The sequence below is a fragment of the Coregonus lavaretus genome (assembly GCF_964263955.1).
Source record: "Coregonus lavaretus genome assembly, chromosome: 11".
Classification (NCBI taxonomy): domain Eukaryota; kingdom Metazoa; phylum Chordata; class Actinopteri; order Salmoniformes; family Salmonidae; genus Coregonus; species Coregonus lavaretus.
Window position 1 is genome coordinate 3,506,231 of NC_139998.1, and position 20,355 is coordinate 3,526,585.

Consider the following 20,355-nt stretch of genomic DNA (forward strand, 5'->3'; position numbering starts at 1 on the left):
TGTGAGAGAACGGGGTGTGTGTAGGAGTCTGGGAGAGAGAGATGTGTGTGACCGGCTGGGAAAGCGTGGTAGACCCCCACCGTGCGGTAGACATGGGTTACTTCCCCTTTCATGTCTGAAAAGAAAGTAAGTCATCCTGCAGTTTTGTTAAATTATAGGCTCCTGCAACAGATGTTTTTCTCTGCAATAATTATTGCAATTCATGAACTTAAGAATTTAAATGTTTCCATTTCATGTTGTTCTTAATGTTCTCTAAAGAAAACGATAAAATAATTTTGTATAGTTATGTTGAGGGCCTTTAAAAATTAAGAAAGTAGCCAACTTCGCTCATGCATGAGTCATTAAAAGCAAAGAAACAATGAGCTCACCCTTTACATTGAATATAATTACACTAACATAAATCATGTACATAAGACATGGTAGTAACACATTTCTATAGCTGTTATTATGTGGTATGTAAAATATTCCACTGTGACTAAAAAAATAAAATCAGGCTTCATAAAGTTGTAGATATTGGACAGAAAGTGCACACACACTTTAAGTGTGCTGTAGGAGGTATAATTTATAATAAAGGGGCTTTTAAAATGTCAATATCACATACAAGAATAATAATCTGCCTCCTACGCACAGGTGAACCTGTAGTTGAAGCACGTAATATACACTTCCTGTCAAAACAGGTCAACCTTTAATAGTATAATTCAAGCATGTTATATATCCATACGTCACACGACAACAGCCATAAAGCAAACATAAACAAAGATTAAGATTGCATAACATCTTCAGTTACTGTCTGTTGAGACATGTCGAGGGAGAGAAAAACACACACAGTTTTGTTTTTGGTTCACATTGCAGTTTGTTGATTCCTTCCTCACATGTGGTTTTTACTGTTCAGCTTCCTGTTTACAAAGTAACCACAGGCAGAGTGAGGGGTAGGGTGTCACACGTGTCAAATACATAGTTCAGAGAGCTGCCGACAGTCATAGATAGAGGTGTGCCAAACTGCCGATGGAGCTGTGCGTCCACCCTCCTGTCTGACTCCTACCCTGACCAAAGGGCATCACTGATGACACCCACCCTATAGAAGAGTTTTCCTGAGCTGAGGAAAACCTTGGGCAGAAAGGGGGCCCTAGAATACAGTGAGTGGGTGGCTATACTGTACATGTGTATTTAGATCAGGTTTAGGCTTATAGGTAGATACTCCTTTACCTTTTGGTAAAACAGAGTTGTAATTCCTAATTCTATGAGTGAAACTAACCCAAATGCCTTTTATATATCCCGTAAGCATTCCGGCACATTGAGTGCGGTAGGGGTGTGTCGATGTGGGTGGGTGTCTATTTTAATAAATCCATTGAATATACACCATTACAAAGCCATCTACAGGTACTGTAACTGCCAAAATAAAGGAAATACCAACATAAAATGTCTTAATAGGGCATTGGGCCACCACGAGCCAGAACAGATCCAATGCACCTTGGCATATATTCTACAAGTGTCTGGAACTCTATTGGAGGGATGCGACACCTTTCTTCCATGAGAAATTCCATCATTTGGTGTGTTGTTGATGGTGGTGGAAAACACTGTCTCAGGCACCGTTCCAGAATCTCCCATAAGTGTTTAATTGGGTTGAGATCTGGTGACAGAGATGGCCAATGCATATGGTTTGCATTGGTTTTCATGCTCTTCAAACCGTTCAGTGACCACTCGTGCCCAATGGATGGGGTCATTGTCATCCTATGAGGGCATAGCCATGGTAGCCAAAATAATGGCCTGCCCAGCATTTTTATATATGACCCTAAGCATGATGGGATGTTAATTGCTTAATTAACTCAGGAACCACACCTGTGTGGAAGCACCTGCTTTCATTATACTTTGTATCCCTCATTATGTGTTACCATTATTTTGGCAGATACCTGTATTATTAATTCATTTAAACAAGTCATAAGAAACAAAATAATAATAACATTTATTTTTAAAATAAAGGAATATCATATTTATAGTTTAATTATGTCAATGGTCTGTGCAGCGAATAGGCTACATGGCCACGACATTAAATAAATAGTTCTGTCACGATTTAACTAGATATGAACCCAAAAGCAGACAACTACACTGAGCCAGAGAAGGTTTAACAGGTTTATTTACAACGTGCAATTGTCCAGGTTTCCAAAAATAGGGGAAGAGCAAGTCCAGGTTTACAGGGAGGGTAACAGATCCAGGTTCTGAGCAGGAGTGGTACTGTAACGTCCTAGTGTCCGTGGTGAGTCCAAAAGGGAGGTCCGGTAGTGGAAAGCAGGGTGGTGGTGGCAGGAGTGAAGCGGAGGCAGGAGTCAGGTTCCAATAATCTGTGGCACAGGAGAAAAGTAAATAGAACAGGCCAAAAACACAAAGAGCGAAAACAAGCAGGTTGAGTCAACAGCGAGACTAACATGGTCGTCTTGACTATGATCTGACGATGAGTGGCAAGTTTGACCGGGTCTTTAAGGCTGAGGTGATTATGGTGAATGAGCTGCAGCTGGAACCCTGACTCCTGCACACCAGACTTCACTCCTGCAATCACAACAGACAGAGGGGAGGGAGAGAGCAGAGAGAGAGCTACCTAGCAGCAGTAGGCCTAACAGTACCCCCCCCCTCTACGGACGCCACCCGGCGGCCGACAGGGTTTATCCGGATGTAACGTATGAAAATCCCGGACCAGAGCAGGATCCACAATGAAGCTCCTGGGAACCCAGGAACGTTCCTCAGGACCATAACCCTCCCAATCCACCAGGTACTGGAAACCACGACCCCGGCGGCGAACATCCAGAAGTCGCCGGACAGTGTAGACAGGACCCCCACCCACGATCCTGGGCGGAGGAGGGGGACGAGAGGGCGGGCACAGAGGGCTAACCGACACAGGCTTGATCTGGGAAACATGAAAAGTGGAATGAACCCGTAGGGAGGCAGGAAGCTGTAGTTTAACCGCGCAGGGGTTAACAATAGACAGTATCTTGAACGGTCCTATAAAACGCGGCGCCATCTTCTTAGACTCCACTTTCAATGGAAGATCACGTGACTTAAGCCATACCTCTTGACCAGGAGAGTAACCGGGAGCCTGGGACCGGTGACGGTTGGCTTGCCTCTGCATGTACGACGAAGCTCGGGACAGAGCTACCCTGGCCTTCCTCCAGACCTTGAAGCAGCGGCGCATGTGGAACTGCACCGAGGGTACCGCCAGTTCCCTCTCTTGAGAAGGGAACAGGGGAGGTTGATAACCCAGAGCACACAGAAAGGGAGACAAACCAGAGGAAGCGTTAGTCAAGGTGTTATGAGCATATTCCACCCAGGGGAGCATGGAGCTCCATGACCCAGGGTTAGACCCTGTGACACAGCGGAGAGCGGTCTCCATCTCCTGGTTCGCTCTCTCGGCTTGCCCGTTGGTCTGGGGGTGATATCCAGAGGACAGGCTGGATGTGATGCCCAAAGCTTTACAGAAAGCTTTCCATACCTGGGAGACAAACTGGGGACCCCTGTCAGAGACAATATCAGTGGGTAGACCATGAGAGCGGAACACATGTTCAACCAAAATATCAGCCGTCTCTCTGGCAGTGGGCAGTTTAGGTAGGGCCAAAAAATGAGCAAACTTAGAAAAACGATCAATCACAGTAAGAATGACAGTCTTTCCAGACGAGGGGGGAAGTCCAGTGACAAAATCCAATGCAATGTGGGACCAGGGCCGGCTGGGTATTGGCAGAGGTCGTAGATGACCAGCGCTGGCCTGGGTGGAGTTCGTGCACATACCGTACAAGCAGCAATGAAGGCTCGAGTGTCCGCCTCAATCCTGGGCCACCAGAACTTCCGTCGCACAAAGTCCAGGGTCCGAGTAACTCCAGGGTGACAGGTAAGGGGAGACGAGTGAGCCCACTGAAGTACCTGGGAGCGAACAGACTCAGGAACAAACAACCGGTTAGGAGGACCGCTCCCAGGGTCAGCTTGATGATGTTGAGCCTGTCTAAGAATCCCTTCGATGTCACATGTAATGGCCGCAATACTGCAGGTAGGAGGCAAGATGGGTTCAGGGTTACTACCAGTCTCAACAGCAGAATGAACACGAGACAGGGCGTCAGGCTTGACGTTGCGTGACCCAGGACGGTAAACAAAATTGAATCTACCAAAAAATAGTGCCCACCTGGCTTGACAGGGATTGAGCTGCTTTGCTGACTGTATGTATGCCAGATTTTTATGATCCGTCCAAACGATGAAGGGTTGTTCCGCCCCCTCCAACCAATGCCGCCACTCCTCGAGAGCCAGCTTAACGGCGAGCAGTTCACGATTGCCAACATCATAATTCCTCTCTGCCTGAGAAAGTTTCCGTGAAAGAAAAGCACAGGGATGCAGTTTGTTATCTTCAGGAGAACGTTGTGACAACACCGCACCTGCCCCAGTGTCGGATGCATCCACCTCCACGACAAACTGGCGGTCGGGGTCCGGCTGCATCAGAATGGGAGCCGAGGCGAAGCGATGTTTCAGTTCTTCGAACGCTGATTCGGCCCCTTCATTCCAAGCGAACGGTAGTGATATGGAGGTGAAAGCGGTGAGTGGCGCCGCAATGCCGCTGTAGTCCTTGATGAACCTCCTGTAGAAGTTCGCAAACCCCAGGAATCGTTGAAGTTGTTTGCGGGTGGAGGGGGCTGGCCAGTCCGTGACAGCAGAGATCTTAGCTGGGTCCATCCGCAACTCCCCCTGAGCTATTATGTAACCCAAAAAAGAGGTCTCAGACACATGAAATTCACATTTCTCCATCTTCACAAATAGCTTGTTCTCCAACAACCTTTGCAACACCTGGCGCACATGCAGTTCATGTTCCTGGGAGGACTCAGAGAAAATCAGGATATCATCCAGATAGACAAAAACGAAACGATTCAACATGTCCCGAAGGACATCGTTCACTAGTGCCTGAAAAACAGCAGGGGCATTAGACAACCCAAAAGGCATAACCAGATACTCAAAATGTCCCAAGGGTGTGTTGAAGGCAGTCTTCCATTCATCACCTTTACGAATGTGCACCAGGTGATACGCATTTCGTAGATCCAGTTTGGTAAAGATAGTTGCACCATGAAGGAGGGGAAAAGCAGAATTAATTAAAGGCAGAGAATATTTGTTCTTAATGGTGATGTTGTTAAGTCCACGGAAATCAATACAGGGTCTGAGGGTCTTATCCTTCTTTCCAACAAAAAAGAATCCCGCTCCTACAGGTGACGAGGAAGGACGAATAATACCTGCCGCCAAGAAGTCCCGAATGTAGTTCTCCATAGCCTCCGTCTCCGGGCGGGAGAGATTGTACAGGCGACTGCTAGGGAGAGGGGCTCCTGGCTGGAGGTCAATGGCGCAGTCGTAAGGCCGGTGAGGAGGAAGAGAAGTAGCTCTGTGTTTGCAGAAAACGGATGCCAGGTCATGATACACGTCAGGGACAGTAGAGAGATCCATGGACTCCAGTGGAGGTTGAGGCACAGTGCTGGCAGGGGTCTGAGCAGAACACAAACAATTCACATGACAAAATGTGCTCCATGAAACAATTTTACCTGTCACCCAATCAATGTGTGGATTGTGTCGTATGAGCCAGGGGATACCAAGGACCAGGGGGGTCTGTGGGCAGTCAATTATGTGAAACTGAATGTTCTCCTGATGATACAGTCTGATGAGTAATACGGGTCAACAATTGTCCATTTAGACCCTTAGCCTGCAGCGGACGGTCCATAGGTACAGTCTCTAACTCCATTTGTTGAGCCAACTCTCGATCCAAAAAGCTTTCATCGGCACCAGAGTCAACCAGCGCACTAACAGGGAAATTCTGGGACTGCCACTGGAGGGATGCCTGGAGCAGAATGCGGGGAGAAGAGGAAGAATCCGCTGCTCGGCTCACCAAAACTTCTCCCATTAATGATGAGCCGGCCCTTTTCCCGGACGAACTGGGCAGGAAGGAACGAAATGACCAGCCTCTCCACAATACAGGCAGGCCCGAGCCTGAATACGACGTGCACACTCCTCTGAGGACAACCGTGCACGACCCACCTCCATGGCTTCGGGTTCAGTGGCCCTAGTATCGACTCGGGAAGACTCGGCCCTCTCCGTAGGGAAGAGGCGGGGAGGAGTTGGTTGACGACAGACAGGTTGCTTGGAACTAGCACTCCTCTCCCGGCGGTGCTCCCGAATCCGATTATCCAACCTGATGGTGAGTGAAATAAGATTATCCAGCGTAGGCGATTCATCATATGACACCAATTCATCCTTCAAGGTCTCAGCCAAAGCATTAATGAACACTCCTTGTAATGCCTCGTCATTCCAACCATTCACTGCCGCTAAAGTTCGAAACTCCACTGCCATCTCCGCCACACTGCGAGACCCCTGCCGAAGAGAAAACAAACGTTTAGCAGCCTCCTTGCCCCGTACGGGGTGGTCGAAAACCTTCCTCATCTCAGTGGTGAAGGCAATGTAAGCGTTGCAAATGTCCGACTGGCTCTCCCAGACCGCGGATCCCCAGGAACGAGCGGAACCGCTAGTAGAGTTGATAAGGTAGGCAATACGGGCTCTTTCGGAGGCGTAGGTGAGGGGCTGTTGTTCAAACACCAACGAGCATTGAGTCAAAAAATCACCACAGGTTCCCATGTTCCCGTCATAGCGCTCTGGAGCAGGAACAAAAGGCTCTCTGATCTGGGCTGGAGGGGCAGGAAAAACAGGTGGAGCAGGAGAAGGAGCAGTTTGTATGCCATGCACGAGGGGTGCATTATTAACTTGAGTAGTAAGGGCAGACACTTGATTGGTGAGTAATTGAACCTGATTAAGCAGCACCTGACTGTTCTCAGAAATAGTCTTAAACAAAGTATCATGTTGGCCAAGTAAAATGCCCTGATTGGCTATGGCAGTCCGAATCTGAGTGCACTCTGGGGTGGTATCCGAGCTACTGTCTGCTGGGTTCATGTTGGTCAGATCATACTGTCACGATTTAACTAGATATGAACCCAAAAGCAGACAACTACACCGAGCCAGAGAAGGTTTAACAGGTTTATTTACAACGTGCAATTGTCCAGGTTTCCAAAAATAGGGGAAGAGCAAGTCCAGGTTTACAGGGAGGGTAACAGATCCAGGTTCTGAGCAGGAGTGGTACCGTAACGTCCTAGTGTCCGTGGTGAGTCCAAAAGGGAGGTCCGGTAGTGGAAAGCAGGGTGGTGGTGGCAGGAGTGAAGCGGAGGCAGGAGTCAGGTTCCAATAATCTGTGGCACAGGAGAAAAGTAAATAGAACAGGCCAAAAACACAAAGAGCGAAAACAAGCAGGTTGAGTCAACAGCGAGACTAACATGGTCGTCTTGACTATGATCTGACGATGAGTGGCAAGTTTGACCGGGTCTTTAAGGCTGAGGTGATTATGGTGAATGAGCTGCAGCTGGAACCCTGACTATTGCACACCAGACTTCACTCCTGCAATCAAAACAGACAGAGGGGAGGGAGAGAGCAGAGAGAGAGCTACCTAGCAGCAGTAGGCCTAACAAGTTCTTATTTTGTTGATTAAACAGACAAGACACTTACATTCCCCTGCCTTGATCACAGTTAACACGCATATTTGATATATAATGGAATATAAAATAATACAATAGAAATCATATTTTTCCCACACAACTTGAGTGCCACGGAACATGTGGAACCGCTGTCATATAGCCTATGCTAATTTAAAAGTAGTATTTCGAAACAGAGCCTATGCCCCAATTTCTATAAAAACACAAAATCTGCTCTTTCCGATCATGTTAAATAAAAAATCTGACCTGGATGAACCTCTGCAGGGTAATTTGAGAAAATTGCTTTTTTGATCCACATTGGATGTGATCGCACCATCGCGCACGTACTCTCCTTTCAAAAAGCCCAGTTCCCATTGGTTATTTTGACTGAAGACAGATAAACTACAAATCGCTAGTACACTGAAAAAACTGGACAAGGTGGGCTGTCAGATTTACGCAAACATATGTGTGATTTAGTCAAACATGTTTTGTTTCTCCTCTAAACGCGATTCATTGCTTGAAATCAATGCAACACGAAGCAAAATCAGATCTACTAGTTTGAATCATGTAGGGGGAGTGTGAACCAATAAAGCTATTTCATGACGAGTATGGGTGACCATTACATTGATACATTAAAAATATTTGACAAATAAAAATAATTCAAAGTATGTGCATATGAGTGGATGCATGTATACATTTCTGTTCTCTTTTTTTTCAGTGTTGTGTGAATGGGGAGATGTAAGGGGTGTTCAGAATTGGTGTCAAGTAGGTCCCAACTTTTGCATTACTACAAGTTAAAGCACCCACATTACGGACGTACTGTCCGTTACCAATGTACATACATTGACTGTCCATGTGCATTTAAGACCTGGAATGCCTTAATTGTACACCAAAGTAAAGTCCACTCAACAGAGGTTACTAAAAATCTCACAAACGTGGCAATATTCAGTTGCCATTAAACCCCTACAAATTATCCAGAACGCCGCAGCCAGTCTGGTGTTCGACCTTCCCAAGTTCTCTCATGTCACTCCGCTCCTCCGCACACTCCACTGGCTTCCAGTTGAGGCTCGCATCTACTACAAGACCATGGTGCTTGCCTACGGAGCTGTGAGGGGAACGGCACCTCCTTACCTTCAGGCTCTGATCAGACCCTACACCCAAACGAGGGCACTACGTTCATCCACCTCTGGCCTGCTAGCCCCCCTACCTCTACGGAAGCACAGTTCCCGCTCAGCCCAGTCAAAGCTATTTGCTGCTCTGGCACCCCAATGGTGGAACAAGCTCCCCCACGACGCCAGGACAGCGGAGTCACTGACCACCTTCCGGAGACACTTGAAACCCTACATCTTTAAGGAATACCTGGAATAGTATAAAGCAATCCTTCTACCCCGCTCCTCCCCCACCCCCCCATAAAAAAGAAGAAGAAAAAAGTGGTTGTCCCACTTGCTATCATAAATTGAGTGCACCAATTTGTAAGTCGCTCTGGATAAGAGCGTCTGCTGAATGATGTAAATGTAATGTAAATGTACCGCAGAAATGGAATGCAAATCACAGAAAATAGATGTTGTGGTGGCAGCTGCAGAGAAGTATTTGGGCATACGAGATTAGACTTCAGAAGAGTTACAGGGTGTGTTGAGTGGTGGTGTCCTGTCCTCCCAGGCCGTTGGCATGGTGCAGGAGCAGATAGGGTCAAGGTAATGGAATGGGGTAGTGGGTATTTAATGAGTGTAGGGTTAGTTGGAAGGGTGTTTTTTTAGTATTCATATTTTTTGTTTATTTCTTTTTTGTTTTTCCTTTTCCCCATTTTGTATCACAAAGTAAACTGGATTGATGTTATAGTCCAGTTGGGGGCGGTAATGCAACATATTGGATGCCAACCGCCGTTAAACTCCAAAGAACAATTTGTAAGTCGCTCTGGATAAGAGCGTCTGCTAAATTATGTAAATGTAAATGTTGTAATGATTTAGCATCAGAAAATGATTATTTTGTACACATCAACAGCCATCTCAAGAGTAATGAAACTATCACTTGTATGTTTGTAGGCTGTAATTTTCAGACAAACATTAATGGTACCTTTAAATCTCACAAAAATCGCAAACAGTGCTCTCACACATGGTTGGATTTTAAACCTGGAGTAGTCACAACTACTAGAGTATCTTCACCATCAGTGGATGAATCACTTGCAAATAATCAGGAAGAAGAGTTTGTTGATAATGTCAATGCTTCTTCTGATTTGTATTGTACAGCTAAAGGCTTAGCAACTTTTATTGAGGAAAGATTTGCAGCTTCTCTACTGAAATTAGAGCATTTGGTCCATATGCCAAGTTCAGCTATTGATGAGTTTTTAAGGGAGCTCCATCATTTGATTTGTTCCGCACCTGTCCCTTTATCAAGTGACTTTGTTACTGGCATCTTTCGTCAACATAACCTCCAAGTGGATGAATCAACCATGAAATAAATTGCTGTTGCAGTTTGTTCTGGTAATCCTGTGCAAAAGTATATTGAAAAAAGTGGTCGTCTTAGCACTGCTTATCAGCGTAAGCAGAATTACAAGGAGAACTTCAGTGTTGTGGAGCCAATTGAATACATACTCAATGCTAAAAAGAGACACACTTTCCAGTATGTCCCAATACTGAAATCATTACAGAAGCTTTTAAGTAAGATAGACATTGTTGATAAAGTAGTTGAGAGTCATTGGGGACAGCAGGACATTAATATTGGACCATCATATCAATACAAGTCCTACAAAGATGGTTCACATTTTAAGGAGAACTGTTTTCTCTCTGGAGAAGAGCTAAGGATACTCTTAGGTCTTTAAGTGGATGACTTCGAAACGTATAATCCCTTTGGCACTTCACGAAAAAACACAAGCTATGTGCTATTTATTTGGTGTTGGCTAACTTGCCCCATGGGTCTCATTCCTTTTGATCATCCATTTATTTAGCGGTTCTGTGCAAGAGCAATGACGTTAAAACCTATGGTTATGATAAGGTTTTAGAACCTCTTCTACGAGATCTACGAACTCTGGAGGAACTTGGTGTTTATGCCCCTCTACTAGGTGTATCTGTCAAAGGTACAGTACAGAGTGTAGTGGCTGACAATCTGGGAGCTCACGGCATAGCTGGTTTCATTGAGAGTTTCTCAGGGGAGTATTATTGAAGGTTTTGCACAGAAAAGAGTTGTGATATTCAGTTACATGAAGTTGCATCTGGTGCTTTCAGCTTGAGAACAAAATAACTTCATGAGACTCATGTAAAACAAGCTTAAGACACTTGTACAATCATTTTTTAGGGTGAAGAAAGACTTGTCACAAGCAATTTATCTCATTTTCACGTCATCTCTGGCTATCCTCCAGATCTTGCTCACAATATTTTTGAGGGTATTGTCCCAAAAGAGCTGTCTCACTGCTTAGCATTACTTGTATCAAGACGACTTTTTACATTGGATGACATGAATAAAGCTATTCTGAATTTCCCCTACAAGTGGTCAGACAAGACAAACATACCTCATGTGTTACCACACAGCTTGTCCAGTAGAAAAACCGTGGGTGGAAACGCTCATGAAAACTGGTGCTTGCTAAGGTTGTTACCATTTTTGATCGGCCCTCTTGTACCTGAAGATGAACCAGCATGGCTTGTACTTATGGACCTGAAAGACATCATTGAGCTTGTTGTTGCCCCTGTGCATAGTGATGACTTCTTATCTAGAAAGCAAAATCATTGAGCACAGGCACAGATACATAGAGTTGTTCCCTGGCGTTAGGCTTCTACCGAAGCATCATTATCTGGAACACCACCCCCAGATGATTAGGTTTTTTGGTCGTCTTGTAAGGCTATGGACAATGCGGTTTGAGGCCAAACACAGCTTTATTAAGCAAGTTATCAGACAAACAAGGTGCTTCAAAAATGTGCCTCATTCATTAGCCTCCAAGCATCAGATGATGATTGTTTACCAGTTGAGCTCTCCACATCTCAGCAAGTCTGAACCTGAGGTCTCAACTGTCTCCACTCTCCCAGTGGATTTACTCAAACATGGAATAGCTGAAGCCATTAGACAGAAGTACCCTGACACACCTGAGGTTCATCTTTCCCAGCGTGTGACAAGTAAGGGAATAACCTACAGGAAGGGAATGATAGTTGCCCATAAATTAGCAGGTGGATTACCAGATTTTGGTGAAATTGTTCAAAAACGACATCATTGGATCAGTCCGCATGGTGACTTTGAAATGGCATATCCAATAAGAGGTTAAGTATGTTTAGCACATACTGGTTGAATATCAATGAATATGCATGCCTGCCTAATCAGTAGAAAACTATATTTAAAACTATTATTAATTAACATTTGATGGACCATGAAGAATAATCCTAGACTGTCGTTCTTTATGGCTACATTTATATTATACTAAGCCGTAGGCAGAACTTTACAGCAATCATGACTAGGTTGGTTGGGGGCAATAAAAGTTTCGGCTTTGATACCGGCAACACCTTTCAGATACATAGAAAAAAAGTTGCCAGCATGCTAAAGTTGGCTGGTTTTCGTCTTAGTTTGTAAAGGGTATAACTTCTCTTATTCTCTCTCCTGCTCTTCCTGTCAGTGTTAAGTTAGGTAAGCATCAGTGTGGCTTCATAGAAGTGGTGAGGAACTAGGCAGCCTCAGGTCCCATTTTGTTTTGTGTTACTATGTTATTATGCTGTTCTTACTGTATGTCATTGGGCTAAATACTTACAGTAACTGTAATTGTTTCAGTAAAAATAGGCTATCCAGCTGTGTAGAAAGTCAACATGTCAACTTTGAAACTTCAACGCTTTTGAATGAAAGCAGATTTGATAAGCCTATTATTATCCTGGTGGGAATGTTTACATAGTTTATAATGTTTTAGAGTTTATGAAAAGCAGAGGAGAACCCAGAAACACATCTACTCTATACAGTAGAAGGGAGTTTTTTTTTTAGGTCAAGCCTTCACCACAGGTAATGGAGGGTATGTGTGTGGTGATCATCATCTCGCCTGCGTAAGAAAGATGACCACACCACCGCCCTGCAGTCAATAATATAAACCCCAATAATATAAACCCTTTTTGCATGTGGTTAGGTGTGTGTGTCCCAGGACGAGGCTCCAGACAAGTACACAGTACAAATTACAGAGTTAATTCAACTCTATTTAAAGAAAATGTAACTCTGCCAAAGATAACATTTGGTCCCAGTCCAAAGAGTAAAATGTACTCTGACAACAGTTATTTTTTCAGAGTTGTATTTGCTCAATTTAGTGTTGAAATGTAACTTTGCGTCATTGCGTTTAACTCTGTACAGTATTCATTTAAAATAACTGTCACTTTTTTTTACTCTGCAGTATTGTTCAGTATTCTAGAGTGAATTGTTGAGAGTAATGTCTACTCCTACCAGTGTTATTACAAATTTACTCTGACTCATAATATTACATAAATTGACTCTGATCAGGGTGAACACATAAAAATTATACACTGCTCAAAAAAATAAAGGGAACCCTAAAATAACACATCCTAGATCTGAATGATCTTTTTCTTTACATAGTTGAATGTGGTGACAACAAAATCATGCAAAAATTATCAATGGAAATCAAATTGATCAACCCATGGAGGTCTGGATTTGGAGTCACCCTCAAAATTAAAGTGGAAAACCACACTACAGGCTGATCCAACTTTGATGTAATGTCCTTAAAACAAGTCAAAATGAGGCTCAGTAGTGTGTGTGGCCTCCATGTGCCTGTATGACCTCCCTACAACGCCTGGGCATGCTCCTGATGAGGTGGCGGATGGTCTCCTGAGGGATCTCCTCCCAGACCTGGACTAAAGCATCCGCCAACTCTGTGGTGCAACGTGGCGTTGGTGGATGGAGCGAGACATGATGTCCCAGATGTGCTCAATTGGATTCAGGTCTGGGGAACGGGCGGGCCAGTCCATAGCATCAATGCCTTCCTCTTGCAGGAACTGCTGACACACTCCAGCCACATGAGGTCTAGCATTGTCTTGCATTAGGAGGAACCCAGGGCCAACCTCACCAGCATATGGTCTCACAAGGGGTCTGAGGATCTCATCTCGGTACCTAATGGCAGGAGGATGCTGGAGGATGTTGCAGGCAGCAGAACATTCTCCACGGCGTCTCCAGACTCTGTCACGTCTGTCACATGTGCTCAGTGTGAACCTGCTTTCATCTGTGAAGAGCACAGGGCGCCAGTGGCGAATTTGCCAATCTTGGTGTTCCCAAACGTCCTGCACGGTGTTGGGCTGTAAGCACAACCCCCACCTGTGGACGTCGGGCCCTCATACCACCCTCATGGAGTCTGTTTCTGACCGTTTGAGCAGACACATGCACATTTGTGGCCTGTTGGAGGTCATTTTGCAGGGCTCTAGCAGTGCTCCTCCTGCTCCTCCTTGCACAAAGGTGGAGGTAGCAGTCCTGCTGCTGGGTTGTTGCCCTCCTACGGCCTCTTCCACGTCTCCTGATGTACTGGCCTGTCTCCTGGTAGCGCCTCCATGCTCTGGACACTACGCTGACAGACACAGCAAACCTTCTTGCCACAGCTCGCATTGATGTGCCATCCTGGATGAGCTGCACTACCTGAGCCACTTGTGTGGGTTGTAGACTCCGTCTCATGCTACCACTAGAGTGAAAGCACAGACAGCATTCAAAAGTGACCAAAACATCAGCCAGGAAGCATAGGAACTGAGAAGTGGTCTGTGGTCACCACCTGCAAAACCAGTCCTTTATTGGGGGTGTCTTGCTAATTGCCTATAATTTCCACCTGTTGTCTATTCCATTTGCACAACAGCATGTGCAATTTATTGTCAATCAGTGTTGCTTCCTAAGTGGACAGTTTGATTTCACAGAAGTGTGATTGACTTGGAGTTACATTGTGTTGTTTAAGTGTTCCCTTTATTTTTTTGAGCAGTGTATTACTACCATAAATCAGTCAACACAAAATCTTGCATAACAGGATTTGTTTATTACATGCGATGCCAAAAACAGCCCAAAGAGTACTTGCATGGTGTACAATCTTTGAAATAAAATAAAGCAATAGGGACAGTATGAATTGAAAGCCACACCCCTGTGTCTCCGTGGGTAAATGTCTTAAATGTTCTGATACTGTGTACAAGGGTCAAAATAAAATCACACAAAGCAGTACAGGACCACAAACAAACTTGAACCATCACCACCATATGACACCTGTATGTCGAATGCTTTGTGATACAAAATATCTTTAACATCAACACATTAAAATGTTCACAAAGACAGTGTGTCTAAAGCAAAGATAACCAGCAGTACATTGTCATCTTTTACAAGAATAGACTGGATTGCGTGAAATATTGGCATCTCACAATGAACTTTAAGACAAACAACCAAATCTGAGCAGTATACATTCCCTTGATGTTTGGCCCATTTTACATTCAAAACCTTAGTGGAAGAAGGCACCCGGAGTGCGTTTGCCACCTCATGAGCTCCTTCCATTAAATTTAAGGACACCATTTTCCCTGGACCAATATCCAATCTATCTAGGTCAAATGTGGGCCAGTTGTATGCCATGTCACTTTGGTGTTTCTTGGCCAATGTTTTAGTAATGTTTTTAAAGCTTTTCACTTTTCTTTAGAATTTTCTTTTTGTTTCGTAGCACATACACCAGCTATAGAGAATTGGCCCGATTTTCTGAATACATCGTGGATAATGCACCATAAAATTATGCTTTGGTAACAATTTTTCCAGGAAACAAATGCTTAAACAATATGTGGTGTTCTGCAATCAAGTGCTTCAAATAGATTGCGTAGTAGAAACCAAGACTGAATGGAAAGCCCAAATCATTGGAACCCTCAAGTAACTTCACTGTAACATTGTTGAAGCTCTGAATTCTCATGTCTTTTGAGATTAAATGCTAATTTTGCAAGTACTGTAGTAGCAATTCCACCACATATTGCCTAACACCCTCCAAAATGTCATGCATGATATAAACTGAAAAATTCTCACTTGTATGAAAGTACTGTAATGAATTTAACAGGCAAATTTTTTTTTAAACGCGCATCACATAGGGCAGAATGGGATTTCTCTCCATTGTTTGGCATCTCTTTAGTTCGCAATACAATCTTGGGACTGTCTTCACTAAACTCTGTCTGAAAGTCATCTTTCTCAGCAAGACAGAAATGGCAGCTAAAGTGAGGAAAAAAAGTATTTGATCCCCTGCTGATTTTGTACGTTTGCCCACTGACAAAGACATGATCAGTCCATAATTTTAATGGTAGGTTTATTTGAACAGTGAGAGACAGAATAACAACAAAAAAAGCCAGAAAACCCATGTCAAAAATGTTATAAATTGATTTGCATTTTAATGAGGGAAATAAGTATTTGACCCCTCTGCAAAACATGACTTAGTACATGGTGGCAAAATCCTTGTTGGCAATCACAGAGGTCAGACGTTTCTTGTAGTTGGCCACTAGGTTTGCACACATCTCAGGAGGGATTTTGTCCCTCTCCTCTTTGCAGATCTTCTCCAAGTCATTAAGGTTTCGAGGCTGACGTTTGGCAACTCGAACCTTCAGCTCCCTCCACAGATTTTCTATGGGATTAAGGTCTGGAGACTGGCTAGGCCACTCCAGGACCTTAATGTGCTTCTTCCTCTCCTTTGTTGCCTTGGCCGTGTGTTTTGGGTCATTGTCATGCTGGAATACCCATCCACGACCCATTTTCAATGACCTGGCTGAGGGAAGGAGGTTCTCACCCAAGATTTGACGGTACATGGCCCCGTCCATCGTCCCTTTGATGCGGTGAAGTTGTCCTGTCCCCTTTGCAGAAAAACACCCCCTAAAGCATAATGGTTCCACCTCCATGTTTGATGGTGGGGATGGTGTTCTTGGGGTCATAGGCAGAATTCCTCCTCCTCCAAACACAGCGAGTTGAGTTGATGCCAAAGAGCTCCATTTTGGTCTCATCTGACCACAACACTTTCACCCAGTTCTCCTCTGAATCATTCAGATGTTCATTGGCTTCAGTGCTAGTCTGATGAACCACCAAAATCCACAGAGCAGCTTGCAGAAGAGTTAACAGAATCTGCCGATTACATGAATAAATGAATGCTCTGTTCTCAACAATGCTACAGGGGGTATTACAGCCTAATTGCATGTTTGTGTCTTTACATTTGATTGTTTGTCCTACACTAAACAAAATTTAGCAGTCTTTAAATGTCAGGCCCAAATAATCTGTTAAGACATCATTAACCTACAATTCTATTTGGGATGTTGAGATAAGACGTACAATTAATGGGGCTTGATGTGATCTGTGACATGCCACAGAATGTGTGACGTGTGTCTCCATCCCTCCAAACCTTGGACCCCTGGCAAACTCCCCCCTCCCAAAAGCGTGTTTGGCATTTCAATGTCTGAGCAGTGCCCCCCGCAGGCTTTGGGGGATTGTATGAACAATTAATTGATCACATCTCTGTACTGTAGACTAATAACTCGCCATCAGAACTCGTTTCATTAAGGTAAACACATTTTTAGCAAACCGAGGTCTGGTCTCTGAAGATACTGGAACACTTCTTCATCTACTGTCTCAGATTCATTGTAGACGTTGAAGTCCATGGTAGGCAGGATACATTTCTTGACAACTTGAAAGAAATTAAACAAAGTTACATTTGGCTCGCTGTTAGGGTTTCTGTAAAACAACTGCAATTGCTGCAATCACTCACCTCCTTCCAAGAAGTCATTGAAAGCCAATGGCCCTTGTGAAAACGTCTTCTCATCTTTGTATTTCACTCCTAGAGCCAGCATCCTTAATCCACTTACATTTACATTTTTTTGTCATTTAGCAGACGCTCTTATCCAGAGCGACTAACAGTAGTGAGTGCATACATTTCATCCTTGTACTGGTCCCATGTGGGAATCGAACCCACAACCCTGGTGTTGCCAACATGTCTCCATCCAGCACACTCTTGTGCCTTGAAAAACATGGCCCAAAAAATAAAATGTTCGCCGCACACCTGAGAGCTCCTCAAGGCACAAGAGTGTGCTGCAGCACACAGGTTGAAAGCCACTGCACTAGGGAACCAGGACTACACCCTTCTCAGACAGGACTCAACATGGTCATTTAGCTAACATAATTATGGGCATCATGAGCCTCTCTCACTGTAAGACATATGTGTTCTCTATCCAACTCAATTTACAGTACAGTACAACGAGACACAATCTGAGCACGTAAAGATTTACATACAGCCCTGTAGATCGGACCTGTAGGAAAGGAGAGTCAAGTGAGAGACAGAATAACAATAAAAAAGCCAGAAAAAACAGGTATATACAGGTTTATACAGGTAACGACCTGAGATTAGGAGCACACTCTTAAAGGGAGTGCTCCTAATCTCAGTTTGTTACATGTATAAAAGACACCTGTCCACAGAAGCAATCAATCAATCAGATTCCAAACTCTCCACCATGGCCAAGACCAAAGAGCTCTCCAAGGATGTTAGGGACAAGATTGTAGACCTCCACAAGGCTGGAAAGGGCTACAAGACCGTCGCCAAGTAGCTTGGTGAGAAGGTGACAACAGTTGGTGCGATTATTTGCAAATGGAAGAAACACAAATTAACTGTCAATCTCCCTCGGCCTGGGGCTCCATGCAAGATCTCACCTCGTGGAGTTGCAATGATCATGAGAACGGTGAGGAATCAGCCCAGAACTACACGGGAGGATCTTGTCAATGATCTCAAGGCAGCTGGGACCATAGTCACCAAGAAAACAATTGGTAACACACTACGCCGTGAAGGACTGATATCCTGCAGCGCCCGCAAGGTCCCCCTGCTCAAGAAAGCACATATACATACCCGTCTGCAGTTTGCCAATGAACATCTGAATGATTCAGAGGAGAACTGGGTGAAAGTGTTGTGGTCAGATGAGACCAAAATTGAGCTCTTTGGCATCAACTCAACTCGTCATGTTTGGAGGAGGAGGAATGCTGTCTATGACCCCAAGAACACCATCCCCACCGTCAAACATGGAGGTGGAAACATTATGCTTTGGGGGTGATTTTCTGCTAAGGGGACAGGACAACTTCACCGCATCAAAGGGACGATGGACGGGGCCATGTACCGTCAAATCTTGGGTGAGAACCTCCTTCCCTCAGCCAGGGCATTGAAAATGGGTATTCCAGCATGACAATGACCCAAAACACACGGCCAAGGCAACAACGGAGTGGCTCAAGAAGAAGCACATTAAGGTCCTGGAGTGACCTAGCCAGTCTCCAGACCTTAATCCCATAGAAAATCTGTGGAGGAAGCTGAAGGTTCGAGTTGCCAAACGTCAGCCTCTAAACCTTAATGACTTGGAGAAGATCTGCAAAGAGGAGTGGGACAAAATCCCTCCTGAGATGTGTGCAAACCTCGTGGCCAACTGCAAGAAACGTCTGACCTCTGTGATTGCCAACAAGGCTTTTGCCACCAAGTACTAAGTCATGTTTTGCAGAGGGGTCAAATACTTATTTCCCTCATTAAAATGCAAATCAATTCATAACATTTTTGATATGCGTTTTTCTGGCTTTTTTTGTTGTTATTCTGTCTCTCACTGTTCAAATAAACCTACCATTAAAATTATAGACTGATCATTTCTTTGTCAGTGGGCAAACGTACAAAATCAGCAGGGGATCAAATACTTTTCCCCCCCCCTCACTGTACATATGAGATGAGTAATGCAAAATATGTCAACATTATTAAAGTGGCTAATGTTTTCTAGTCTATGTCTATAGGCAGCAGCCCTTATGTGGTAGTGATGGCTATTTAACAGTCTGATGGCCTTGAGATAAACAGCTTCTATCAGTCGCTCGGTCCCAGCTTTGACACACCTGTACTGACCTTGCCTTATGGATGATAGTGCGGTGAACAGGCAGTGGCTCGGGTGGTTGATGTCCTTAGTCATTTAGTTTAGTTACCTTTGCTTTCTTGGGTACAGGCACAATGGTGGCCATCTTGAAGCATGTGGGGACAGTAGACTGGGATAGGGAGAGATTGCATATGTCCGTAAACACACCAGCCAGCTGGTCTGCGCATGCTCTGAGGATGCAGCTAGGGATGCCGTCTAGGCCGGCAGCCTTGCAAGGGTTAACACGTTTAAATGTTTTACTCACGTCGGCCATGGAGAAGGATATCCCACAGTCCTTGGTAGCGGGCCACGTAGGTAGCACTGTGTTATCCTCAAATCGGGCGAAGAAGGTGTTTAGCTTGTCCGGAAGCAAGACGTCGGTCTCAGCGACGTGGCTGGTTTTCCTTTTGTAGTCCGTGGCCTCAGAATATGTGGTTTACAGTTTGCATAAAATCCAGTGTATTTCTTTGAAGGCCATCGTGGTATCGGCTTGAGGGGGGATATAAACTGCCGTGGCTATAACGGAGGAAAATTATCTTGGGAGATAATACGGTCTGCATTTGATTGTGGGGTATTCTAGGTCGGGTGAACAAAAGGACTTGAGTTCCTGTATGTTACTACAATTACACCATAAGTCGTTAATCATGAAACACACACCTCTGCTCTTCTGCTTCCCGGAGAGATATTTATTCCTACCTGCGCGATGAACTGAGAATCCCTCTGGCTGGACCGATTCCGACATAGTATCCTGAGAGAGCCATGTTTCCGTGAAACAAAGTATGTTACAGGCCCTGAAGTCTCTCTGGAAATAAATCCTTGCCCTGAGCTCATCAACTTTGTTATCCAAAGACTATATTACTCGCTACTGTTCACTCGGAAGCGGTGGGTGGTGTACACGCCTCCTAAGTCGAACCAGCAGGCCGCCTCGAGTGCCTCTCCTCCACCGGTGAGGTTTTGGGTCGGCCTCT